The sequence below is a fragment of the Sapajus apella genome, unplaced genomic scaffold (genome assembly GCF_009761245.1).
Source record: "Sapajus apella isolate SASKATOON/1434 unplaced genomic scaffold, GSC_monkey_1.0 scaffold22, whole genome shotgun sequence".
In the NCBI taxonomy this organism is placed as follows: domain Eukaryota; kingdom Metazoa; phylum Chordata; class Mammalia; order Primates; family Cebidae; genus Sapajus; species Sapajus apella.
The window spans coordinates 28,536,105-28,560,003 of NW_022436962.1; the positions used below are offsets into that span (position 1 = coordinate 28,536,105).

The 23,899-nt window shown below is 43.7% G+C and overlaps 1 long non-coding RNA gene across 1 annotated transcript; it reads left to right on the forward strand.

The window, feature by feature from the left end:
* The first annotated feature begins 111 nt into the window (after positions 1 to 111).
* On the forward strand, positions 112 to 23,300 carry LOC116559049. Its single transcript, XR_004272282.1, has 3 exons — positions 112 to 330; positions 15,806 to 15,810; positions 23,290 to 23,300. It is a non-coding gene; the product is annotated as an uncharacterized LOC116559049 (long non-coding RNA).
* Positions 23,301 to 23,899: the final 599 nt, after the last annotated feature.

A 23,899-nucleotide genomic window follows, 5' to 3' on the forward strand; every position in this document is an offset into this window, starting at 1 on the left:
GTGAGTAGTTTGTCCCCAAATCCCATTGCTAGTAAGAGGCAAAACCAGGATTTGAACCTGTGTAGTCTGGGTCTAGAATCCGTGCTTGTCACTACTTCTCCATATTGTATAGTTATTATCTATAACCATAGGGAAGGCTTGCCTAACTTTTCAGTTGTTCTCTATAACTGTAGGGAAGTTTTGTCTAACTATTCAGAGTACCCATTTGCCTGCTTATGAAATTGAAGTTTAAAAATCAAAGCTATGAAACTAAGAATAAAAGGAAACTTCCTCAACTTGATAAAGAGCATCTGTGAAAAACCTAAAGTTAATATCATACTTAATGATTAAGTACTAAACACTTAGCACTAAAATTAGAAACGATGGCCAGGGACAGTGGCTCACACTTGTAATCCCAGCATTTTGGAAGGCTGAGCGGGGCAGATCACTTGAGGCCAGGAGTTCAAGATCAGCCTGGCCAACATGGTGAAACCCTGTCTCTACTAAAAATACAAAAATTAGGCCAGGTACAGTGGCTCACACCTGCAGTCCCAGCTACTTGGGAGGCTGAGGCAAGAGGATTGCTTAAATCTGGGAGGTGGAGGTTTCAGTGAGCCGAGATCATGCCACTGCACTCCAGCCTGATGACAGAGCGAGACTCCATCTCAAAAAACAAACAAACAAACAAAAATACAAAAATTAGCCAGTTATGGTGGCACATACCTGTAGTCACAGCTACTCAGGAGGCAGAAGCAGGAGAATCACTTGAACCTGGGAGGCTGAGGTTGCAGTGAGCCAAGATAGCACCACTGCATTCCAGGCTGGGCAGCAGAGTGAGACTTCGTCTCAAATAATAATAATAAATAAAACAAAATTAGGAATAAGGTTAGCATGTCTGCTCTCACCATTTTTATTTAACACTGTAATTGAAGTCCTAGACAGTGCGATCAGACAAGGGAAAGGAATAAAAAGTCATCAAATTGTAAAGGAAGAAGTAAAACTATATTTATTTAGATTATGTAATTGTCTACGTGGGAAATCCTGGGTCTATAAAAAAGCTTTTAGAACTAATAAGCGAGTTTAGTAAATGTATTAGTTTGCCAGGGCTGCCGTAAGAAAGTACCTCAGGCTGGTTGGCTTACAAGAGAAATTCTGTTTACAACAGAGATTTATCTTCTCACAATTCTGGTGACTAGCAGTCTGAGATCAAGGTGTTGTAGGGCCAGTTTCTTCTGAGGCCCCTCTCCTTGGCTTGTAGATAAATCTTCTCTGTGTATCTTTAAATGGTCTTCTCTCTGTATAGGTCTATGTCCTAATCTCTTCCTCCTATAAGGACATCAGTCATATTGGATTATGGCCTAGCCTAATGACCTCATTTAGCCTTAATTACCTTTTTAAAGACCCTATCTTCAAACAGTCATATTTTGAGACATTGGGGGTTAGGACTTCAACATATAAATTTGGGGGGGAAACACAATTCAGCCCATAACAGCAAGTTTGCAGAATACAGATTAATATATTTTATTTCTACATACTACCAATAAATAATCAGAAATTTTAAAACATTACATAATCATAATACAGTAATACCTTTACAATAAACTCAAAAACCATGAAACATTTAGAGACAAACATGACAAAATTGTGAAGATCCACAGTGAGAAAAAAAAAAAAGACCTAAGTAAATGAAGAGATATATCATGTTCATGAATTAGAGGACTCAATAGTGTTAAGATGCCAATTCTTCCTCAACTTTATATGTAGATTCAATGCAATCACAATCAGTATTTCAGCAGGTTTTTGTTTATTTTATTTTGTTTTTATTTTCTAAACTTTATAGGAAAATACAAAAGATCCAGAATGGCCAAAACAACTTTGAAAAAGAACACAGCAGAAGGACTAACACTATCTCATGTCAAGACTTACTATAAAGCTATAGTAATCAAGATAATGTGGTATTGGCATAAAGTTAAAAAAAATAGATCAGTAGGACAAAATAGTTCAGAAATAGACCCACATATGTATGGACCATTGATTTTTAACACAAGTGCAAAGAAAGTGAAGAAGTCTTTTTTTTTTTTTTTTTTGAGACAGAGTCTCACTCTGTCACCCAGGCTGGAGTGCAGTGGCACGATCATGGCTCGCTGCAACCTCTGCCTCCTGGGTTCAAGTGATTCTCCTGCCTCAGCCACCCAAATAGCTGAGACTACAGGCACATGCCACCATGCCTGGCTAATTTTTTGTATTTTTAGTAGAGACAGGGTTTCACCGTGTTAGCCAGGATGGTCTCAATCTCCTGACCTCGTGATTCATCCGCCTTGGCCTCCCAAAGTGCTGGGATTACAGGCGTGAACCACCACACCTGGCCAGTGGAGAGAAGCCTTTTAACAAATAGTGCCATAAAATTCAACATCCATATCTAAAAAGAGGAAATTCAAAGAATATCTTACACCATATTGTACAAAAATTAACTCAAAATGGCTCACAGCTCTTAATGTAAAGCCTAAAACCAAGAAACTTTTATAAGAAAACGTAAGAGAGAATCTCTGGGAACTTGGGTTCCCATTTCTTAGATATGACACCAAAATTAATTAGACTACATCAAAATTTAAAACTTCTCTTCAAGGCCAGGCACAGTGGTGCACACCTATAATCCCGGCACTTTGGGAGGCTAAGGCGGGCAGATCACTTGAGCTCAGGAGTTTGAGTCTAGCCTGGGCAACATGGCAAAACTCTGTCTCTACAAAAAATAAAAACAAAAGTTAGGCCGGGCGTTGTGGCTGATGTCTGTAATGCCAACACTTTAGGAAGCTGAGGCAGGTGGATCACCAGAGGTCAGGAGTTTGAGATTGGCCTGGCCAACATGGTAAGATCCCGTCTCTACCAAAAATACAAAAATTAGCCGGGCGTGGTGGTGCGTGCCTGTAGTCCCAGCTACTCGGGAGGCTGAGGCAGGAGAATTGCTTGAACCCGGGAGGCAGAGGTTGCAGTGAGCGGAGATTGCACCACTGCACTCCAGCCTGGGCAACAGAGCAAGACTCCATCTCAAAAAAAAAAAAAAAAAAAATTAGCTGGGCATGGTGGCACGTGCCTGTAGTCCCAGCTACTCAGGAGGATGAGGTGGGAGGATCAGTTGAGCCCAGGAGGTTGAGGCTATCGTGAGCCACGATTGTGCCACCGCACTCCAGTCTGGGTGACAGAGTGAGACCTTATCTCCACAAAAAATCCAAAACAAAACAACCCCCCACCCACCACTTCTCTTAAAAAGATACTGAAAAGAATGAAAAGACAATGCATAGACTGGGAGAACATATATGTAAAGCATACTGTTCATAGCAGCTTTTTTAGAATTAGCCAAAAATTGGAAACAACTCAGAAGTCCGTCAGAGGAGAATGGATAGACGAATTGTTGTATAAGGTGGAATATTATTCATTAATAAAAAAGAAATGAATGTTGATGTACATACAATATGGATGAATCTCAAAAGAATTATTCTACGTGAGAGAAATCAGACAAAAGAGTGTATCTACTGTATGATTCCAAATATGGAAAATTCTAGAAAACACAAACTCATCTATAGTAACAGAAAGTAGATTGGGTGGCTGCCTGAACATGGAGGCTGTGGAGAGGAGCAGGAAGTAGGAAAGACGAAGGGACATACAGGACATTGTGAAAGTGATGGATATGTCTACTGCCTTAATTATAAGGCTGATTTTATGAGCATATACGTTAAGTGAAAACATACAACATTGTCAAACATTAGATATGTGCATTTTGTTGTATATCATGTATAACGTAAAAAATACATATATATATATATATATATTTTTTTTTTTTTTTGAGACAGAATCTTGCTCTTGTCACCCAGGCTGGAGTGCAATGGCACAATCTCAGCTCACTGCAATGGACCCAGGCCACAAACAAGGAAGGAGCTTCATACTACCCTGTGTCTCTGCCTTGGCCCCCAGGCCCTTCTTCATCTGTATCTTTCAACTTCCCCTTGATCTTGGTAACGCAATAAATCATCTATTCATTCATGTTTTGGCTACTCAGGAGGCTGAGGCAGGAGAATCAGGAGGCGGAGGTTGCAGTGAGCTGAGATCGTGCTATTGCATTCCAGGCTGGGCAACAGAACAAGAGTTCATATCAAAAAAATAAAAATAAAAGAAATATGCACTGTATGATAATCCTTAATCTTCCTGTTTTTCTTTGCTTTCAATTAAATAGTGAGCTTTTCAAGGACTAGGACCCTGGTTAATATGTCATCCTAGCCCTACATTTTAGCTGCATGCTGAATGGATCTATATGCATTTAGTAAATTGGAAAAATGGATTAATCAAGTAATCCACCAAAATAAATAAGCAAAAGGACCATGGAATCAGCACCATCAGAGAGCTGTTGCCTCCTACTTCCCAGAAGGCAAGAAGTACTTCCCACTGCCATGCTTGGTTGTTGTAAATGTCTCCATCAACTTCCTCTATACTCCTTGCTTGCAACTTTAAAGTTACGAAAACACCATTGGCTCAAGGCACGACTGAGGCCAAGACGTGTCCCTAAGGGAGTCACCATATCCACTCTCATCCAGCACAGACCCAGGCCACAAACAAGGAAGGAGCTTCGTATTGCCCTACAGGCCCCCGACCCTTCTTCATCTGTATCTTTCAACTTTCCCTTGATCTGGTTAACGGAATAAATCATCCATTCATCCATGTTTCGGATAATCAGCTATTGAGCGTCAACTGTGTGTCAGGCCTGTGATAGCCACTGGTGATAATGTGAAGACACAGTCCCTGCACTCCTCCAATCTAGGGAAAGATCCATGAACACATCCAGAACAGGCCATGCCCACCTTTCAACTGCTGCTGAAGAGGGCAAGAGAGAGGCATGGCTCGGGTAGATCCGAGCCTCTAATAGATTCCTCCCTTACCATAGCTATGTGCCCTTGGCCAAGTAACTAAAACTCTGTTAACCTCAGCTTTGAGATCTGTAAGATGGCAAGCATTATAACGCCTTTGTCTGTAGTGCTCTTATAGAGATCTATGAGATACATATGCATGAGGTACTCCAAAAGATATGCTTTTCTAAAAGTAGGCTTTTAACTCCCTAGCATGGCATACCAAAAAAAAAAAAAAAAAAAATCAAGACTTGGTGTTGCTAAAATAGAATCTGCCTTACACGTAGCGGGTATTTAATAAATAGTTGCTTCTAGAATGAGCTTTTTCAGTGTCCAGAAGTTCCTCCTTCCAAAGTCAATGCTGCTCTGATCTCCTGGTGGACAGCACTAGCAATAGTGGAGGAGTCTGTGGTCCTGCTAAGCAGTTTTTCTCTGTTCTGTCTTCAGAAACTCCTAAGTCTTAATAACATCTACACAGCTATGCCCACATTCAGGAACACGAACTACATGATGTATGCCTGTTCATAGCCCACATGCTTTTCCAAGAGACTCTGCCCACCCTGCTCTCTGAATAGAAATGCTAGATACCAAAGGACCACTCTGAGCCCTTAGCTAATTAGACCATGGTGGAAAGAGTCCCAAAGACTGCTAATCCACAAGCTGGCTAATGACCTGGCATGAAAATACAAGGTGGCCAATTGAATTCTTCTCATGGGACTCTGGAACCTTCCTTACAGGAACTGAACGGAAAGATCATGAAGCAAACTTGAGGCCCGTGAGGTCATGTGTGAGAGCTACATGGAGACACCAGGAAAGAGCAAAGGATGCATAGAAAGGGGACTACGGAACAGATGTGTTGAGCCAAGAGAAACCACAGTGCCTGATATAAGCTACAGAGAAAGGCAGAGAGTCGCCACACTTGTGGTGGCTTTCCAGATCTCATTCCCATGAGGCCTGGCAAGGATCTGTGTCTGCCCTTAGATTTCATGAGATTTTAAGGATTTTTAAACAAACTTGCATTCACTCATGTTGAGTATAGCTTGTTTTTTGCAATCAAAAAAATGCCTTAACCCATCTTCAAGGCTCACTTGCTAGGCCCTTAACAATTTCTTGATTTGGAGAAGCAAGCAATTTATTATATGGTCTGCACTCACCCTCCAGTGGGACAGTCAACCAGACACTTTAGAAAGGGGTGAATTTTGTAGTTTAGAAGTTTCAAACCAGAAAGCCTAGTTGCTGAAGAGTTACAGGTTGGCTTCCTAAGGTTCCTGGACTTGGTAGAGGTTCCCTGATAACCATGACTCCTTGGTTTCCCCCATTAACTTGGACTCCAGGAGACCAACTCAAGCCAAAGAAACCTAAGAGAGTCTGAGATGTCAGAACACTGGTCCTTTCATTTGGAATGGTCTGGTCACCTGCCTGGGCAACTCAATTTTGTATTTCCACATGATATCATTATTATCTTATTAATTCTCCTTTCCCACTCTAGCACGATTCAGGCCTGAGATTTGGGCCCCTTTTGTATGGCCCAAGAGATATGCAGGCAAATTCCTGACACTCTTTCCTTCTCCAAGAACTTTTATTTATCTTTATCCACCATTTACTGCCTTTCCACTCCCTCCTGGCATTCAAGAGCCTGTACAGCTTTGCCCAATCTTCATCTCCAACTTAACTGCCCACCTCTCACCTTCCAGATCCTCCTCTCTGGCCACTCTGCCTTCATCACGTGTCTTGACCTCTGCATCTTTTTTTATTTTTGTATTTTTGGTAGAGACAGGGTTTTGCCATGTTGGCCAGCCTGGTCTCGAACTCCTGACCTAAGGCATTAATCATGAGTATATATATGTAAGACAAGGTATTACGTGGCTAGGGAAGTTGGGGGTTGTTCATAGAAAAGCTATAGCTGCTCTCTGCCTTCAAGGACCTTACGGGAGAGGGCACGAAAAGCTCACTAACAGTGTGAGGCAGGAATGATGCTGAGTGAGGGGTGCTGATGCAGGTGAGAGGACGAGGAGGTCATTGCAGGCTGGGCCATCAGAAGAGGATTCCTAAGAGGAGGACATTACAGGATAGATGGGACCGCTGGAACGATTGCGGATGGGAAAAGAAGTACATGAGAAGAGAGTGAGCAAAGACGGAGAGGTTGGCCAGGCAAGGCGGCTCATGCCTGTAATCCCAGCACTTTAGGAGGCCAAGGCGGGTGTAATCCCAGCACTTTAGGAGGCCAAGCTCACTGTTAGTGAGTTTTCGTGCCCTCTCCTGTAAGGTCCTTGAAGGCAGAGAGCAGCTATAGCTTTTCTATGAACAACCCCCAACTTCCCTAGCCACCTAATACCTTGTCTTACATATATATACTCATGATTAATGCCTTAGTCATTAAAAATACCGTTTTTTAAAGACAGGCTTATTTATTTAAACATATACATACACAAACACATCGTTGCTACCCTCTGCCACTACTCATAAGGCACCCAGTCTGGAAGAGTAAAATGAACATAGCAAATGTTATGACTCTAGGTTGATATGGAAAAGAGAAGGCCCATTTTTACATTCCCTATACACCGGAGCTTTAGCCCTAGTTTGATGGCTTCCTGGGTATACTTCACTATTATAATAGCTTATTCTTCAGGTATTCATTCATTCATCAAATGCTGACTAAACCCTTCCCTCCTTCCATGCTCTTTTGTAGTGTGCTACCTTTTGTCTCTTCCTCTTCGAGGACTTATTCCCATTTGCATCTGCAATGTCTGGTGTAGGGAAGGTATTTGATCACATTTATTGAACGGTCATTGTCCCCAACCTAGGCAAGAGCAACAGCAGAAGTTTTTTCTGCCTTGCCTAAATCCAGAAGCTTTGTGGTGGTACTGGAAAGAGAAAAACAAGCTGATTGGGATGATTTCTGCAGCAAAGCATAAGGTACTTATAGGTATACTCCATTGACGTGGGGACACTGAAACAACTATGTAGTTTCAAACAGACTTTTCCAGCCATCTAAACAACAGATTGGGTTGGCTCTGTTGCAAATCTATTAATAACTTATGCATGGAGACTCAAAATCCATAGAATAGCCATGATCTGAGCCAGTGGTATAAATAGACGTATTTACTCAGCATAAAAAATGTACATACACATTTCTTTCATTGTCTGTAAACAACCATGAACTGATAAGAGATGGACTGAAAAGATGCAGTCCTACTTTTCCTATCTAAATGTGACTTAGCTAACAAACATTCATGTTGAAATGTGGTATCAAGCCCAGGTGCAGTGGATCAGCACTTTGGGAGGCCAAATTAGGAGGTTTGCTTGAGGCCAGGAGTTCAAGACCAGCCTGGGCAACATAGCAAGACCCTGATTCTACAAAAATTTAAGAATTAGCCAGGCATGATGGTACACATCTGTAGTGCTAGTTACTTGGGAGGCTGAGGCAGGAGGATCTCTTGAGCCCAGAAGCTGAGGCTGCAATGAGCCATGATTGCACCATTACACTCTAGTCTGGGTAATAGAGTGAAACCCTATAATGAAAGAAAGAAAAGAAAAAAGAAAAGGAAAGAAAAGAAAGAAGGAAAGAAGGAAGGGAACAAGGGAAAGAAAAGAAAGAAGGAAAGAAGGAAGGGAGCAAGGGAAAGAAAGAAAGAAGAGAGAGAAAGAAAGAAAAGAAAAGGAACATGGTGTTGAGACTTTGTTTTAATTAAAACCAAGTCATTTGCTGTCAGTTTAAGATGCTGACTCTATATGGCTTTGCACTAAACCTCTTCTCCAGGGATCCCCTCCTACACACTGAAAAGGCTGCCTTTGCTTTAAATCCTAAAGAATGAAGGGTAAGGAGTGGTCTCACCCATCTCTGGATAACTAGATTTGTGTGATATCTGTAGACCCTTAGGACAAAAATAATTGGTGAGAAAGAGCATTGAAAATTTGCAAGTTATAGGAAATTCACAAAATGTTTCCTCTGAGGTTTTGCTACAGTGGGCCTTGTGGTTGCATAGCCTCCATTAGGAAGTTTAGGAGAGCCAGAGAAGTTCTTTCAATCAATCTTGATCCATCATTTAAGCTTTTAGGAATGAGGCCAGGCACAGTGGCTCACTCCTATAATCCCAGCACTTCAGGAGGCTGAGGTGGGCAGATCACAAGATCAGGAGTTGTGATTGACCAGCCTGGCCAATATGGCAAAACCCCATCTCTACTAATAATACAAAAATTAGCTGGGTGTCATGGTGGGCGCCTGTAGTCCCAGCTACTCGGGAGACTGAGGCAGGAGAATTGCTTGAATCTGGGAGGCAGAGGTTGCAATGAGCTGAGATCATACCACTGCACTCCAGCCTGGGCAACAGAGTAAGACTCCATTTAAAAAAAAAAAAAGATTTTAGGAATGAAAAGAAAGTGTTAAGTTTACATGCTTGGTATGTAAAAACAGTCCCAGAAAAGGTCACCATATAGTGTTCTAACACAAAAGCGACACCGTCTTTGGTAGAAAAGGGAAGTTTCTCATGCCTCCCATTTCTCCCTTCCCTTACAACAAAGGGACAGTACCAGCAGCAAGAGATTATATCTATACTGCTTGCAAACCACACTTAGTCCATGCTTCAGGTGTCTTCAGACTTCTGCTGGTACCCACTGACACAGCCTACCTCGCTGTTGTGTAGCCCATGAGCATTTCATTTCAGCTTTGGGTATCGTTGATGCTATTCATTTACTCTTTAAACCGTGATTGGGTTTTCTAGGCAGGAGGAGAGGAAAGAGAAGGATATGAAGAGGGGTTGTACTTGTCTTTAGAGAACTCGCAGACTAGAAGGGGAACCAAGGGTTAAAATGGGTATAATTATTTTTATTTTTATGTGATATATGGTATAATAGCACTCTAATTATCAAGTGAGAATGGTGGTAGGGCTGACCTTGGGCTAGGGGAGGAGATGGGAACGCTTCAGGAAAGGGTGATCTTTCGGTGGACTGTAAAGGGTAAGCAGGAGTTCACCAGGAAAAGAAGAAAGTCTTCTAGGCAGGGGCACAGCACACGAAAGTGCCTTGACCCATGAAGAGCAGGTTTGAGGAGTGGCAAATCCATGTGGCCGGCGTATATGGTGGCAGTGGGTGGGGGACTACAGGGAGGGGAGAAGAGCCTGAAATAATGGTTTGGGGACAGGTGGTGAAGTTCCTTAATTACTATCTTATTTTTATTTTATTTATTTATTTTTTTTTGAGATGGAGTTTCACTCTTGTTGCCCAGGCTGGAGTGCAATGGCGCGATCTCGGCTCACCGCAACCTCCGCCTCCTGGGTTCAGGCAATTCTCCTGCCTCAGCCTCCTGAGTAGCTGGGACTGCAGGCACGCGCCACCATGCCCAGCTAATTTTTTGTATTTTTAGTAGAGATGGGGTTTCACCATGTTGACCAGGATGGTCTCGATCTCTTGACCTCATGATCCACCCGCCTTGGCCTCCCAAAGTGCTGGGATTACATGCTTGAGCCACCACGCCCGGCCTTAATTACTATCTAATTAGCTTGGATTTTCATTAAAAATGATAGGCAGCTGCTGAGGAGTTTTAGGCAGAGAGTGATACAACTAAATTAGCATTTTAAAAGATATCTCTGAGGCAATACGGAGGATATATTGGAGGGGAAATAGAGACCAGTTTCGATGGGGGCGCAGAACTTACAGAGCTCCCGGGCTGGGCCCGGAGCCCTCAGATATGAATAAACCAGTACTGCAACACAGCCCTGCCTTTCAGGGGCTCGCAATGGCGTAAAGGAGCATATGAATCACCTGTTGCTATCCCAAATAACCAGAAATTCAGCAGCTTGAAACAATATGTATTTATGTTCTCAAAGTTTCTGTAAGATCCAATGTGTTGTAGCTGGGTCCACGACTTCAGGCTACACTTAAAGTGTTGGCCAGGACTGGGCTTCATCTGATCCTCACTGGGGAAGGAGCTGCTTCCAAGCTTACATTGTTGTTGGTGAGATTCAGCCACTTGCCAGCTTTGGCCAGAAGCTTCTCCAGTCCTTTGCCATGTGAACCTCCTCAACACGGCTACTTGCTTCATCAAAGCTTAGAAGGCAACAAAGAGCATCTGCTACCAAGACAGAAGTTGCAATCTTATGTGACACAATCACCTCCGTTGCTTAGAAGATAATAATCCTATCACCTCTACTGCTTTGAAGCAAATCGCTGAGCCCACTCACACACAGGGCCATGAATGCCTGCAGGCAGAAATACTTCAACCCATCTTAGAGTCTGTCTCTAAGGAGACCGATCTTGAACTATCTCAGAATAACAAGGGAAAAATAAGGTAGCTGTATTCTCCAGGGGCTATACAATCAAAGAGAAATTGTCTGGACTGATTTGGAGATTAAAGGAATACATCCTCAAGGGGCTCAAATAGAATGCCATTACTGTGGTCCTGGAAGAAGATGTTGAAGACCTGAACTTTCCCTATTCATCAGTTAATTCTTATTATCCATCAGGTCCTTTGGTTAAAAAGTTCATAGTGGACGCGGGTTTATTTATTTATTTATTTATTTGAGATAGAGTGCAGTGGTACCATCTCAGCTCACTGCAACTTCGGCCTCCTCGGTTCAAGGGATTCTCCTGCCTCAGCCTCCCAAGTAGCTGGGACTACAGGTGCCCACCACCATGCCCGGCTAATTTTTGTATTTTTTAGTAGAGACAGGGTTCTACCACGTTGGCCAAGCTCGTCTCAAACTCCTGACCTCAGGTGATCCACCCTCCTTGGTCTCCCAAAGTGCTGGGATTACAAGTGTGAGCCGCCATGCCTGGCCTGGACACAGGTTTGAATCCCAGCTCTGCCACCTACAGCTATGTGAATTTGGAAGTTAGGTAGCCTCTCTTCACATCGCTTTCCTAATCTGCAAGATGGGTATACTGCTGCTTACCCCACAGGGATCTTGAAAGATGAAATAACATGGTGTAAATGAAAGACCCTAGCATGGGCCCTACCACACTGGAACTTAGCTGGTTACTTAGGCCACATCCTAACCAAGGCTAACAAGTACAGAAGGACCTTAAAACCTGGTTTGAAGTCACAGGCAAAGTTGGCTGTGAAACAGTCTGGTCCTCAGGCTTCTCCTTAGAGGGCGGCCAAGACTGTCACAGACACGTCCCACATCAAGGCCTCCTCAGTGGAGGACCTTGCATCTCCATGTTGTGGACACTCCTTTTATTTGGTGACCACCAGATAAACACTTGCTGACCCCGCCCTCCAGGACTAAGGTTCCAGGCTACATCACCCATCTCTAGCAGCTCTCTAGGGCCCTGAAAAGGGGGTGTTTTCTCCCCTTCTGAGGTCGCCTCCAGCATCCATCCAATGGTTTAGCACTCGATTGCAAACAAAAAACAAAAAACAAACAAAAAAAAGGATCTTGCTTTGTGGCCCAGCCTGGAGTACAGTAGTGTGATCATGGCTCAGTATCCTTGAATTCCTGGGCTCCAGTGATTCTGCTGCCTCAGCCTCCTGAGTAGTTGGGACTACAGGCATGCACCACCATGCCCAGATAATTTTTTCACTTTTTTGTAGAGGTGGGGTCTCCCTATGTTGCCCAGACTGGTCTCAAACTCCTGGACTCAAGTGATCCTCCCACTTCAGCTTCCCAAAATGCTGGGATTAGAGGCATGAGCCACTCTGCCCAGCCTAAAGTGCTTTTAAAGATATTCATTATGTGCCCATCTCTGTGCTAAACTAAAACACCTGATTGGGATGGAAAGCTGAGGTAAACAGAGCAGGGGTGAGGGAAGGAGCTCATCTTGGGCTGGGGCTTTGCTTTTCTGTCTTAGAGGCCATGTGCTTCCTGCTAAGGCGGAGCTGAGAAGCTGGGAATAGGCTGGGATGCTCTTACTTCACCTGGTCTCCTGAGTACAGCTTCTGTGCTTGTTGTTACATGATTCTATTAAAATTTCTGGAAATGCAGCTAGAAGAATCTCTCCCAAAGGAACCCTGGGGCATGAATGCACAGGTTGAAAGTTTCTCATCTAAACTGTGTCTCCAAGTGGTGACAATGCCAACCCAACTCACTCACATCGTGTGCAGGATTCCCAAATGCCCAGTACCTTCAGAAATAGACATCTTCTCCAAAGAGAACAGACACGGTGAAAAGCACAAAGATGAATGGCTTCAAATTGTGAGATGCAAAGAATGCCAACTTGCTCACACTGAGGTAGGGTATAATAGGTTGTAGGAGGTTAGGAAGGCGTCTATGAGGCCACTGCTTTTCTAGTGTTCCCTGCATGCCCCCACTCTGCTGTGCTTACTGCCCTAAAGCACCACAGAGCACGGCCCAGCAGTGATCAGGGTGCTCAATGGCAGGCAACAAAAACTGTATATTGCTTCTATAAGCACAAGATAAAGTTATAACGAAGATATGGGGAGCTCATAAAATCATCAAGAATGCCAGAAAATCAAGGAGAGATGGGGCAGGAACTGGGGAGTCTCCCCAGGTCAAATCATCCTGAGAGTTTGTCCAATGCCACATAAGGTGTTGTCAACACAGCTCCTGTTGCAGCTCTGATACTCCTGGACATGGCCATGCTGCTGCCACCATAACCACAATAACCACCAAGATGGCTTCTCCATGGCCCAACTTCTTCATGTCAATGTCCGGTGGGTGGGTGTGTCTGATGGGCTGAGCCATGTATCCTAACCACCCTCTGAGGCTGGGAAAGCAGGCATTGCAGGCATAGAGGCTGCACACCTAAAGAGCCCAGAGGGTCCACTGGAGCCCCAGGGATGACTTCCAGGCAAATGAGCAAGTGAGTTCTCACAGCATCTCTTTCTTTCTTTCCTTCTTTCTTTCTTTCTCTCAGTAATGATGTCTCTCAGGGTCACCTCTCCAGGACAGCTCTTCACTCCTTTGAACTCTGCATCCCGGGGTGTGATATGACCGCATGCACTGCTGCAGAGCCCGCATTACTCATCGCTGTCAATAACAGGGGTATAGTCAAGGACCCATTGGGCAGCTCCCTGCAGCAAACAGAGGCAGGTGAAAGAACCAGGATGGGCTGGGCTGGAAGGGATGGAAGAGTCCAGAACCTGCTCTTTCTCACAACCCACGTCATCTTCATGGACCCACAGGCAACTGTCGCCAGAGCCCTGACCCATGCTCACGGGTTATCCTGGGGCTACCTTTGAAAAACATTCGTATTTATTACATACAAGGAGGCAGGTCATTGTAGTAGTTCAGATCACTGATTTTGATATAAAGCATTCATTCAACAAATATTTATTTAAATGAATGTCTGCATTTGCCAGGCCTGCATCTCAGCATCTAAGAATATATCCATGAATAAAACAGATTAAAGTTCTATCTTTTTTAAAAAGACACTATATTGCCCAGGCTGGTCTTGAATTCCTGGGTTCAAGGGACCCTCATCCATCAGCCTCCTGAGTAGCAGAGATTTTGGGTGTATACCACCATGCCCAGCTCAAAATCTGTCCACTTGAAGTTTACATTCTAGATGAGGAAGAATGCAGTGAAGAATAAACATAATTTGAAGCTCAGTTATTTCAGGGTTATAAAAAAGAACAAATGTAATAAATAAGTAAAATATATAGTCTATTAGAAAGTGATAAGAGATGTTGATGTGGAAAAAGAAAAGCAATGGTAATTCCCCGGACAGGGAGATGAGGGCAGGTTAGAAAAAAGCTTATTGTTTGTAACGGTGTGGTCAGTGCAGGTCTCCACATTTGATTCATAGTTATTCTATTTCATAGCTCTGTGACACTGGGCAATTTACTTACTTGTTTTTGTTTTGTTTTGTTTTGTTTTGTTTGAGACAGAATTTTGCTCTTGTTGCCCAGAGATTATAAAACATTGGCCAGGCACCGTGGCTCATGCCTGTAATCCCAGCACTTTGGGAGGCCGAGGCAGGTGGATCACCTGAGGTCAGGAGTTCAAGACCAGCCTGGCCAATGTGGTGAAAATCCATCTCTACTAAAAATACGAAAAAATTAGCCAGGCATGGTGGCGCGTACCTGTAATCCCAGCTACTAGTGGGGGCTGAGGCAGGAGAATCGCTTGAACCTGGGAGGCAGAGGTTGCAGTGGGCTGAGATCATGCCACTGTACTCCAGCCTGGGCAACAGAGAGAGACTCCATCTCAAAAAAAAAAAGTAGTATTAATTTAGCAGTAATTATCCATTCATGCTATTAGCAATTATCATTTTATTTTTGTGACAATTGGCAGTACACCTTATTCTAAAGTCTCAACTAGTTGACTGAAGAAGGATGAAACTTTGTGAAAATACAAACTCCTATCTGTCTGAGGGAGGCATTCTTTTCTGGCTCAGAGCTGCATGTAGCAATTCAGTAACTGAAGTCCCTTGGAATCCAAGGTAACTCCACTTCAACCTAAATTCTCCAGTGTTCTTTCTTTTTTTTCTTGTTTTTGAGATAGGATCTCACTCTGTCATCTAGGCTAGAGTACAGTGGTGCAATCATGGCTCACTGCAACCTTGAACTCCTAGGCTCAAGGAGTTCCTTCCTGCCTCAGCCTCCTGAATGACTGAGATTATAGGCATGCACCACCACACTCAGCTAATTTTTTTAAAAATTTTTGGCTGGGCATGGTGGCTCACGCCTATAATCTCAGCACTTTGGGAGACGGGGGTGGGTGGATCACGAGGTCAGGAGATCCAGACCATCCTGGTCAACATGGTGAAACCCTGTCTCTACTAAAAATACAAAAATTAGCTGGGCGTGGTGACACGCGCCTGTAGTCTCAGCTACTCAGGAGGCTGAGGCAGGAGAATTGAGACTCCATCTAAAAAAAAAAATTTCATAGAGACAGGGTCTTACTCTGTTGTTCAGGCTAGAATCAAACTCCTGGCCTCAAGGAATCCTGCATCTTAGCCTCGCACAGCATTGGATTGCAGGCGTAGGCCACTGAAGCTGGCCCTTAATTAATTCCTGTAACAATGCCCAGAGATTGTGTTAGTCAGTGCACCCTTAGACAATCAACTTGGAGATTCTGAATGAAATCACCACCCCAGCCAACAGTAAGTCCAAGGATGTCGGATAGAGGGGGTGCAGGTAAGGAGAGGGGTACAATGGGAGACCATGGAATGTTTCCCCAGCCCGAGATCTCCCCTCCGAACCAAGAAGAGAGCCAACACAATCTCAAATCTCATGATCGATGTTGATGTCATTGTTTCCAGACCCTGTGTTATCATGGAGGGTGACCCTTCCCAGGCTCTTCCCTTGTCCTGCTGTGTGACATTCAGCATCTCCTGCTGGTGTTTGTCCATCCTATCTTCCTTGGCTCCACTGTTGAGGTACTAAAATGCCTAGTTTCTGCTGAATTTTCAGAACTTTACATGACTTATCCCATGAACTTCGGGGAATGAAAAGAGAAGTAAACCATTCCCATTGCTAAAGGCAGTTGTCTTTACACTTTTTGAGATTATATAAATCTGCATTTTCTCTTTGCAACTTTGCAAATAAACATTTGATGGGGGAGTAATAAGGGTAAGGGCAGGATGGGGAAGAAGGTGGAACAGAAGTTACATTGGGCATAACTGCAGTATTATACATCTGCATATCTTTTTAAGATTTATTTCTAAAAAAATTTTCTGGGCCCTAGAGCCTCATGGAACCAGACTTCTTTGCCTGTGACCCCCCCCAACTTTAAATACGAGTCAGTGCCTCACTTTTCAGCCCCATTCTCTTTTCTCCTCTACTCTTCTAATCCCATTGCTTCAGCCTCTACCTTTGCTGATGCCTCCCCAAACTGCCCAGCTCTGTTCTCTCCTGAACACCAGCCTCGTGTTTAAAGCAGCCAAACGATATCAAAGTCAGCAAGTCCAAATTAAACTAGTATGATTGGCCCCTTTGGTGTTTCCATTCTCAGTGAAGAAACTAACCACAACACCTGTTCATCAAGCTACAAACCCCAGAGTCTTCAGTTATCTTAAGAGATTGGCTTTCCTTCTTACTCACTGTTTCTCCTTCTACCTGAGTTAGCAAGCTCTCTCCATTCTACCCCAACTTCCAATGTGCCTCAAAGCCACCCCCTCCTCCCCACTGCTGCCCCACTGCAGGCCCACACTGCCCCTGCCTGAACTACGGTAAAAGCCTCCTCATCAATTTCTTTGCTTCTTCATCCACCCATCCATCCATCCTTCACATACCTATTGAGGACCTACAATATGTCAAGTACTGTTTTAGCATCCAGAGACACAAGGATAAAACAAACCAACAAGATCCCTGCACTCACGAAATTTACATTCTAGTGGGGTAGCCAGCTAACATACAATAAATAAAGGACTTCTTGACTAAACAGCAGTTTGAAATTTTCTCATAGAATTTGATCCCAAATCTCGTGTTAAAATATAATTCCCAATGGTGGAGGTGGGGCCTCGTGGAAGTGACTGGATCATGGGGGTGATTTCTAATGGTTTAGCGCCATCCCCTAAGTCCTGTCTCGTGATAGTGTTCTCACGAGATCTGGTTTTTGAAAGTGTGTAGCGTCTCCCTCTTTGCTTTCTCTCTGTCTCCTGCAGCCATGTGAAGACATGCTTGCTTCTCCTTTACCTTCGGCCATGCTTGTAAGTTTCCTGAGGCTTCCCCAACCATGCCTCCTATACAGGCTGTGGAACTGTGAGTCAATTAAACCTCTTTTTTCTTAATAAATTACCCAGTTTCAGGTAGTTCTTTATAGCAGTGTGCAAATGGACTAATACAGAGTTTTGCTCTGCCAATACCTCAAAAATAGCCAAAAGAGGTAAAAATAAACAAGGCTGGGCTCAGTGGCTCATGACTGTAATCCCAGCACTTTGGGAGGCCAAGGCAGGTGAATCACTTGAAGTAAGGAGTTTGAGACCAGCCTGGCCAACATGGTGGAATCTCGTCACTACCGAAAATACAAAAATTAGCTAGGTGTGTTGGTGGGTGCCTGTAATCCCAGCTACTTGGGAGGCTGAGGCAGGAGAATTGCTTGAACCTGAGAGGCAGAGATTATGCCACTGCACTCCAGCCTGCGTGACAGAGCGAGACTCCATCTCAGAATAAATAAATAAATAAATAAAAATAAGAGAAATTCACTAACAGAAATCAAATAAGGAAAGAAGCAATAAACTTTGAAAATTGTTAACCATGAAAATAAGCTAGATTCTGGAGCAGAGTGGAGAGGCCTAACAGGACCTGGCTCCTCACTTGGTCCCCACGGCCCCGGAAGCTGCAGGGAAGAACCAATGAAATCCTGACACTTCTCACAAACACCCACAATGCTGAGAGAAGCCAAGCACAAAGGATTATTTATCCATTTCCTTCTCTGACTGGAAGGCAGTAGAAATGCCTACTGGGGAGATACAGGTAAACTGGAGGAAGTGAACAACTTGGCTGATTCTGACCACAGTGAAGGCTCCAGGGCTACAGACTGATTTTCGCAACGATGCAAAGCCTAAGGTTCTACCCTCCATGGGACTGGTGTGTACCACGCAGCTCGGAGGAGTAGCTCCTGACACATCTCCTAAATCTTGCAGGGGGCAGAGCGGAGCCCAGACATGCTAGCTCCTGACACAAAACAAAAATAAAATGTGTTCTAATTAAATTAGTGAACTTTGGTGTTAAAAAAATTATTCAAGTACCTTAAGAGAAAAAGCGAACCATGCCAGGGGTGTAAAGCCCGGGGAGGACTCAGCCTTCTTCACAGCAACCCTCAAGAGCAGGACACAGTGAAGACAAAGCGCAGCCAGGTAAACTCACGCCCCGGCGATGGGAGTTACATTTGTTTAACAACTCTAGAAAAAGACTTGGCATTAGTTTGTAAAGCTGACCATATACATATCCTACAACCCCAGCAATTTTACCTGTGGATACATATCCTACAAGAGTTACTGCTGCGTATACTAGGAGACAAGCCCAGGTATGTTCGTGACAGCATTGCTTATGATAAGAAAACCCTGGAAACGGTTGTCATTGACAGGAGAATGGATAAATGCATTATAATATAGTCATAAAATTGAAATACTCAGCTGCACTGAAAATAAATGAACTACAGCTACATAGAGCAAGGTGACTGACTCTTAGGAACATACTGCATTTACCATGTTTAAAAACAATAAAAATGAAATAAACATTCAACAATTAAATCATATATTATTTAAGAAAAGCATTGGCCAGGTGCGGTGGCTCACACCTGTAATCTCAGCACTTTGGAAGGTCCAGGCAGATGGATCACCTGAGGTCAGGATTTTCAGACCAGCCTGGCCAACATGGCAAAACCCCGTCTCTACTAAAAATACAAAACAATCAGCCTGGCGTGGTGGCGCGTGCCTGTGATCCCAGCTGCTCAGTAGGCCGAGGCAGGAGAATTGCTTGAATCTGGTAGGCAGAGATTGCAGTGAGCTGAGATTGAGCTACTGCACTCCAGCCTAGGTGACAGAGTAAAACTCTGCCCCAAAAAAAAAAAAAAAAAAAAGAAAAGAAAAGAAAAAAGAAAAGAAAGAAAGAAAAGATAAGAAAAAAGAAAAAATTAATGATAATTCTAAAAGAAGCCAGGATAATGATTCTCTGAGGGTAGGGGTGGGAGAGGCCTTGGGCAGGAGCACAGGGGGCTGTGGTGGCAACATTCTGGTTCTGAAGTGGGCAGTGAACTCGTGTTCATTTTATTTTGATGGTGTATAATATGTTGATTCTACGTGGGTGTTGTAGGTATCGGTATTTTATAGAAAAAGGAAACAAAATTCTAAACATTTTTTTGTGTGCATGCGTGTATGTGTGTGTGTACATGTTTTGAGACAGGGTTTTACTCCGTTGCCTAGGCTGGAGTGCAGCGGCCCAATCATAGCTCACTACAGCCTCCACCTCCCAAGCTCAAGGACTTCTTCTGCCTCAATCTCCCGAGTATCTGGGACCAGAGATGTGCACAACCACACCTATTTTTGTTTTTTTGTTTTTTAAATATAGATATGGGGTCCCACCATGTTGCCTAGGCTGGTCTCAAAATCCTGGGCTCAAGTGATTCTCACACCTCAACTGCCCAAAGACCTAGGATTACAGGCATGAGCCATCACATTCACCCTAAACATTTTTTAAAATATTGTTATCACTAGGAAATAATTAAGGAAGACAGCAGCACATTGTCTGTTAAAAAAAATATGACTGAGAAAATGAGACACAGACAAGATGCCATCTCAGTATAAAGACCAAGGCACAATCCCAAACATGAAAACACCATAAGGAATGTAACACCTGTGAGTGCTTTTTGGGAGGGAAAAAAACCCTGCTTGTTTTAAAATCTAACCTGTAAGGAGAATGAATCACATGAAAAACTCAACAATGGAGAGAGCACTGTAGAAAGACTTAGAGAGAACACTGAATCCATTTAAATGTAGAATTATGGCATTAAAGAGAGAAAAGAGTAGAATTGTGACTCCAAAACAAAGTATACATGTTATAAACAGCACCCTCATGATCACAACATGTTTTTAATGAAAAATAAGAGATGGACTTTCATATCTGGCCATGTGGGAGCAACAGATATTAAACAGGCACTAGCCTGCTTTAAAAAATTGTGAAAATAGGCAAAATAGACAACTGTTTCCAAGAATTAGACCCCAAGGGACACAGGGCTGTGATCCTTGAGACGACGGGAACCCACAGGTGACCCCACATCCACCCCTGGGGGCACTCTCTGGACCACAGTACAGAGATGAAGAGATGTGGTTTCACTGAGCTGAGAAGGAAGAGTTCAGTGTGATTGGAGCTTCTGAAGTCACTGGAATTTATGGGGCAGGGAACTGGAGAGGAGAAGCTCCCTGGAAGAGGGGGCCAGGAGTGTGAGTGTGGGGGTCCCTGGGAGAGGGCTGGACAGAGGGCAAGACTCAGAAGGCCCAGCAGTGAGCAGCGCTGTGTGGCTGACAGCTGCCTGGAGACCCCAGGGGCCTGGCGAGACTGAGAGTGCTGGCCTTCCCATGAGCTGGACGGGTCTTGCTGAACCCGAGGAGTGTCCAGCTTAACCCCAGCAGGGAAGAAACCTAAAGAGAAGATAAGGTGGGCATGGGACACTGAGATATGAAATCAGGAACAGTCTAAAGTCTGAACTAGCAACACCTGTATCGATTCCACGGCAAAACCAAAATCAGGGCAAGGAGACAATGGTTTCATCATTAATTAGGAAACCAGATTAGAGGAAGCAACATGTACCCTAATGCCCAGCTTGAAGATGCTCTCAGACGTGCACTGTTAATTCAACCTGTGTCAACACAAAATGAAAGGCGTTTTTCTCCCTCTGCAGTATTTCTCATGAAACAAAAATCAAGATTATTGTGTAGGGCAATTCATGCTGTGTTTAAACATTTCCTTTGACAATAATGTTTTATTATTTGAGAAAGTATCTTTAAACTTCTAATGACTTTTACCTGGTGTTTATTTGGTGTTAATCTTCTCTTCTAGTGTTTTCTGTTACCCAATATCTTTATCATATAGAGATTATTTTTATGTTATTGAAATAATCTATAAGCATCATATATTTTCTCATAATAATAAATTATGCATTTATTGTACCTTTTTTTAAGTAGAAAGCTTTTGAACCATTTATGATAATCCTGCCACAGGAACATAATTCATTGTTTCTTTCTTTTTTTTTTTTGGAGACACTTTTACTCTTGTTGCCCAGGCTGGAATGCAGCGGCCCAATCTTGGTTCACTGCAACTTCCACCTCCCAGGTTCAAGCAATTCTCCTGCCTTGGCCTCTCAAGTAGCTGGGATTACACCACGCATGGATAATTTTTGTATTTTTAGTAGAGACTGGGTTTCACCATGTTGGCCAGACTGGTCTCGAACTCCTGACCTCAGGTGATCTACCCACCTTAGCCTCCCAAAGTGCTGGGATTACAGGTGTGAGCCACCACCCCCAGCCTCATTATTTCTTATTATGGTCACTCCATTATCATTTAAAAACATGTAAATTGTTGGGTTGTTGTTGTTGTTATTGTTGTTGTTGTTGTTTTTGAGACAGAATCTTGCACTGTCTCCCAGGCTGAAGAAATCATGGTGGTGAAATCATAGCTCGCTGCAGCCTGGATCTCCTGGGCTGAAGCCATCTTCCTACCTCAGCCTCCTAAGTAGCTGGGACTACAGGTGCACATCACTACACTTGGCTAATTCTTTGACTTTTAGTAGAGACAAGGTCTCACTATGTTGCCCAGGCTGGTCTTGAACTCCTCCCACCTCAGCCTCCCAAAGTGCTGGGATTACAGGTGTGAGCCACAGCACCCAGCGTAATAGTATTATAAAAATACAGAACAATTTATGAGTTTTGAGACATCCCAAGAAATCCTGGGAAGTATGATTTGTTCCTGAATCCCAAAGATTAACATATAACTTGTTTGGCTGGTGAGCATGTTCTTTAAACTCTAGCTCACATGTCCTCTCTTCTTTAAAACTTTCTGTGTTTAAAAAAAATACCACTTTCTGTATTAGCCAAGGCTGACTGTTGCAAATGCCAGAAGTCTTATACAGTTTAACTTGGGCAAAGGGGTACTTTATTGATTCATGTAACTGGGAGTGGCTGTAGCTTCAGGCACAAGAGGACCCAGAAGTCCAGAGTGTCATGGCCTCTATCTCCCTCTCTCTCTCTCCAGTTTTTCCCCCGACTTAACTTTCATTTTCCTCCACCTAAAGTTAAAGACAGTCACACTGGGAGCTCCAGACCTGTGTTGTCCTTAAATCTCACGATCCCAAAAAAACAGAGAGTGAACGCTTCTCTAACAGATTTGGTGAAAGTCCCCAGGAGCTTTCCGATTGCCCCAGCGTGTGCCCCATGAGCACCCCTCAGCCCTCAACCAGTGATCGCAGCAGGAAGATAGAATACCCCGTTGGCCAAACTTGCACTATCTCCCCCTCCTCTGGGACCTTCCTACGTGACTCTATGGAATAGATCCCCCACAGGAAAGATGGATTCTATGTGAAGAAGGCAGGGCTGTGAGGCTGGGTATGGGGTAGTGACAGATGTCCCCCTCACCCTCCATTGTTTTCTCCCTCCTCAAAGAATCAGGACCTCCCTCACCTGTACTCCCATGGCTTTGGATCCTTCTGTGTTGTATTTCTTCTCCTAGCACACTCTTGTTGCGGGCACATCTATCTCACCTCTCTGAGCTCCTCCAGGAGCTGATCTTGCTCCTGTGGCGTTCTAGCACCTAGCCCCTGCTAGAATGCAGTCACATGCAGTCGCCCTCCGTAGTGAACATTTATTGGAATTTATTACGTGTCAGGCACTGTTCAAAGTTGTATATGAACAAGTTTACTCTGCACAGCAATACGATGAGGTAGATATTATTGTTCCGCATTAAATATTTATTGACTACGTTAACGAAAATAAGCCATGATTTAAAACTACCAAATGGATCCCATGATAGAGTTCAGGGGCTGCCTACCATAGCTGAAAGGATTTCTCTCTATCAAAGGGAGTATTGTCTTGTGACTACTTCCCTGAAGGTAGCATGTCTGACCACATAACAAGGGTGGGATGACCTCCACCAAAGAGGCTGGGCCAATGCCAATGACGAGGGCTGGAGGTAGAGGGCACCAGGCGCCAGGCACTCCCTGCCACCCCCAGAGCAGGGACATCATAAAATGTCTGGGTTTCCCCGGAGGCCAGCAAACAAAGGAACAACTGCCTTTTGGAGTAAGTAATCCTGATACTGGATGTAGTCCAAGGCACACAGAAGGAATCCCTTTGGCAGAGAAACTGTAGAGTTGCACAGCAAAAGGGACCTTACAAATGATCTAAGACCGTACTTTTGTTTTCAAGATGAGGAAACAGAGGCCTGTAAAGGTGAAAGGAATTGTCCAAGGTCCCGCAGTTAGTACAGAAACTAGAAGCTGGAAGTAGAACCCAGATTGTTTTCTGAGTCCCCTGAGGCTTTGCATATGCTGAACAATTATAAATGATTATAAAGAAATCTTCATTTGTTTTTTGAGACCGAATCTTGCTCTATAGCCCAGGCTGGAGTACAGTATCATGACTTCAGCTCACAGCAACCTCTACCTCCTGTACAAGAGACATTCTCCTGC